Source organism: Misgurnus anguillicaudatus, chromosome 5 (genome assembly GCF_027580225.2).
Source record: "Misgurnus anguillicaudatus chromosome 5, ASM2758022v2, whole genome shotgun sequence".
Taxonomy (NCBI): domain Eukaryota; kingdom Metazoa; phylum Chordata; class Actinopteri; order Cypriniformes; family Cobitidae; genus Misgurnus; species Misgurnus anguillicaudatus.
The window spans coordinates 28,123,053-28,127,500 of record NC_073341.2 but is presented as its reverse complement, the minus strand read 5'-3'; the positions used below and the strand labels follow the sequence as shown (position 1 = coordinate 28,127,500).

Below are 4,448 nucleotides of genomic sequence, written 5' to 3'. Positions count from 1 at the left end.
TCTGCTGCATATTAGCTGATATGTGGCGACATTTACCGGAAGTGAAGCAACCTTTGAAATGAAAACTCACCGACAAAAAGGGGGATGAGTAAAATAAAAAGAGAAAGTTTTGTGAGAAATGGAGGTATGGAGATAATGGAGTTTCAAGAGGCTGGTTACAATATGATTCTGACGCTGTCGTGGTGAGTTGTTTGGTGTCGCCAAGTATGCTTAAGATAAAACCAGAAACCACTAATTTGTCATCGGAAAAAAACGATGAAACTTGAGAACATTTGTGACCATGAATACAGCAATGAAATTAATGTACATGTGACAAAACAGGCTCTTTATTATTCTGGCCGGTAAAAAAATATGCTTGGCTGGTGGATTTTTTCATCTACCAGTCCCGTGGCAGGTGAGCCAAAAAGTTAATTTCGGACCCTGTCCATGACGCTTTTGCATTGTATTTGCATTGGTCTAATGGCGATGTTACATATTATTCAATTGTTGATTTTACTGGGAAAATATCACATTCACAAAGTGAAATGGGCTGATGCCAAACCACTTCAAAAACAAGCTTAATATTTATTGTACTATGTAACAGAATTGTACAAGTAACAAAGCAAATAGAGCTTAATACGATTACAAAAAAATTGGTATTGTTGGCAAAAGTGACACCTTTTCCTTCCTTTTATTTGTTTACTTTTCTTTTATTGTCTAATTTACTCATTTTTTTTATTGAAATATATCTCATTGTATTGTTATATGGCAAATAAATAATAAAAAATAGTGGTGGTGTTACATTTGTTTAGCTTATTCCTTCTCTGTGCAGAAATACTGTGTATTAAACTGTGTATTTCGTTTAAATGTTTTCTCTGCTGTTACGAAAAATTATTTAAAAATATAATTCTGCCACCTTTCTTGTCCCACCCAATTCGATTTCTAAACTTCTGATTGGTTTTAAACTTCTGACAGTTTATGTCAATTACGAGTCTTCCCTGGAAGTTCGTATTTATGAATTCAATTCAATTCAATTCAATTCAATTTAAGTAATAAATGTTAATTATTGTGACATGATGTGACAATCTTTATCTCTTTTCTTCATTAAAAGTATACAAACTACTGTGACCATTCACAATTAAAACGTATTATGGTTGAGAATTATGTGCTTTTCCATTATTATTTAAATTCCACAATACTTTAAGAAAATGCAGAGTTTCTTATGTAAGTATAGCCTATTTATCTCCTAAAATAAATATAAATATTTACAGTTATACATAAAAAAGGAAATATTTTTAAATGGGCTACATACTTTTATTTTGATAAATATTACGAAAGTAATAATAAACAATTTAATTAAGAAGAGATAAAATACAATTTATTTTATACATGTTAATTTATTTTGGATTTGAGTACTAAAAATTTGACTGAAAATAATCTTCAAAATTAATAAAAGTCTATTTTGACACATATCATCATCTTCAAATAGACGAAAAGACATTGTTCCTTTGAGCTTTCATCAAAGTGAACTCAAGGAGGTCTTTCAATGCATTTCAAAGTTCTTTGGTATAATGAGCTTTATATCACTGCATGAAAAGAGAGCTGAAAGGGTTTTTTTGTAGCTTGAATTTAATGGGGGGGGGCACATGACCAATTTGTCCAACCAACACACATCAGCAATAGTACATACAGTACATACCCATAAGTGCTCCAACAAAACAACAGTGTATAACGTATGGCAGCTGGTACAAGTCATGGAGTGCGTAAACTTACTCGCAGATTTTAAGAGGCCCACTGTGGCGACTCGTGCTGGAACCCATGGACTTTATCCTCCTTGTTAGTGACCTTGATTGCAGATTTGCATCCTGCTCAAATCAGAACTGATTAAACATAAATAAGCTCAACATCAATTTACTAAATGTTTCTTCAAAATGTTCAAACTGACCTCGAAACTGTATAAAATTTCAAACTCTGAAGAAATGTTTGTACTGAAGAGGTCACTGCTGTCAATCAACGCTGTATAAAGACAGTCCTGACTCAGCTCAGCTCTTCAACTACTGGACCAAACAACTCTGACCTGCCTATCAAACTGCTTTAGACCTCGGGGGATGTGAATATCAATGACTCAGGCCTTTCAAATGTTATGTCACGCTTGTACAGATGAGTTCAGTAGTTGCTGTATAAGAAAGAAAGAAAAAAAGACTTGGTTTAAAATGTTTTATCTTTTTATATTCACTTGCAAAATATTTCTATTATTATTTTATTAAAATCAATTTCTTGACATTTTTTGTGAAAAGCAATTGCTATAATAAAAAATATTAATGAACTAATACTTTTTGTTATTCCAACATGAAATGCATATCACTGTATTGAAATTTTGGAAAAACAATGACCATTTATGTTCTTCTATTCTTTATTTGAGGATTCATTTCTTTCTGGTGTGCATCTCTGCTCCAGGCTCCAAAGTGTTCTAGTTATGCATCAGTGTTGAGCGAAAGTATAGATAGTTTGTGGTTAAGACCACATATTCTCAATTCTCAATCTATATGCATGTGTAGTTGTAAATAAACAATAATGTATGCTTAAAAAGGCACATGCAATTTGTTAAAATGCACAAAATAAGTGCCTTGCACTTGAGATTATAATAAATTAAACCCAGAGACACTTAAAGATGGGGTATGTGGAGAGATATTGACACAAAGCCAGTAAATTTCACTAGTTTTTATTTTGAAGAAATCAAAAAGATCTTACATTGATTTGGACTTGTGATATGGACTTGTATCTTAAGTCATTTTGCTGCTGGGAAATATTTGGTTTCCTGAGTTTCATGGCACATATATTCCCCTTTGGCTAGATGACAACCAGAATCACTTAACATCCTAATTTTGTTGGAAATCCACTGTACTTTTAACTGAGTAGGTGGAGACACAAAAAAAGAAACAACAGCTTTGGTTAGAAATTATTTTTAAACTGAGACTGCAAGTATGTTTCAAACTTTGAATCTAAAATTACAGGCAGAGGCATTGACTGATTAAAACAATCGATTCAAAATGGTAATACTACTTATGACAGGACATACACAACAGTCAAGAAGCCTCCACTGGAAGCAGGTATATGAGGATTTACATACAACTTTCACGTAAAACCAACTTTCTTTCAAATAAAAAAAGAAATGTCAGAGCATTTCCAATCCCACATGAACGGACTTCCAAATTACCCAAAGAAAATGAAAATAGTGACCTGTACCACGTGTCTCCAAGCCAAAAAGATTATAACAAAATATCAATTTCACAAGTGTCAACAGCATTTTCATAAATACCCCAACAACAAAACTACCAGTATATTGAAAAATTAACATTTTCAAAGAATTTCCTTATGTCAAATGGCCAATAAAAGCAATGCATAGAGTATTGAAACAGATGAAGGAATTTGATGTCTTTCCATGATAAATAGAATACTAACATACTTAAATTTTCATGGATAATGTCAAATTGACCCTGATGCATTTGAATGTTCTTGATTTTTTTCTCTGTACACTCAACGGTGGGATATTTTTTAACCCAGTGTTGGGTCATAAAGGGCCATTGGGTTAAATGAATCCACAAAAGCTTTATATTTGACCCAACTATGGGATAAAACAACCCAGCATGGTTAAATTACAAACCAGGGGGTTGGGTTTGTCCTTTTTTTGACCCAGCACTGAATATATACCGTATATCATATCTCTGCGAGGTTAAGTAATCAGCTCAGTTGCAATATCAAAAAATCCATCTTCTCAAATTTAAACTCAAATGTAATAAAGAACATTCCCAAAAAGAACAGAATTTTATAGACACCAGTTACAGAATTGGTTCCTATTGTGTTAAAGGAAAACACCACTGTTTTTCAATATTTAACTATGTTTTTACCTCAATTAAGATGAATGAATACATACCTATCTTTTTTTAATGGGTGCACTTTTAATTTTTGTACAGCGCTTCTTGAATGTGTTAGCATTTAGCCTTAGCCCTATTCATTTCTATGTTTGGAGCCATAGGAATGAATGGGGCTAGGTTAAATGCTAATTCACGAAAGTACACGCATTGAAAAAAGATAGCTATGTATTAATTTGTCTAAGTTGAAGTAAGAATATAGTAAAATATTGAAAGACGGTGGTGTTTTCCTTTAAGAATTAATGGACTGAAAATGCAGCATTTTTGTAAAATCAACATATATTTTTATGTTACTTTAATTTAAAATTAAGTTTGAAAACAATTTAAACACTTAAAATAGTAGGTTGAATTGACTTGCAAAACCAAGTTGTATTAAGTTCTTGCAGCATTTTTTTTTTACAATGTGAAGATTCAACTGCTGGAACCTCAGTGTTGGATCAGAAGCTGAACTGGCCCAACAGGCAGTCAAGAGATATGTGGCACCTCAGTCAAGACCCAGAAAAGCTAATGGAGTACAAATTGAGTAAGTAAGCAGTG

General features: G+C 32.6%; 1 long non-coding RNA gene across 1 annotated transcript; it reads right to left on the bottom strand.

Annotated features, from left to right (window-relative positions):
- Window positions 1-1,637: 1,637 nt before the first annotated feature.
- On the bottom strand, window positions 1,638-3,788 carry LOC141363851 (uncharacterized). The gene is made up of 3 exons (XR_012369439.1): window positions 2,731-3,788; window positions 1,925-2,155; window positions 1,638-1,844 (listed from the first exon to the last, which is right to left on the bottom strand). It is a non-coding gene; the product is annotated as an uncharacterized lncRNA (long non-coding RNA).
- Window positions 3,789-4,448: the final 660 nt, after the last annotated feature.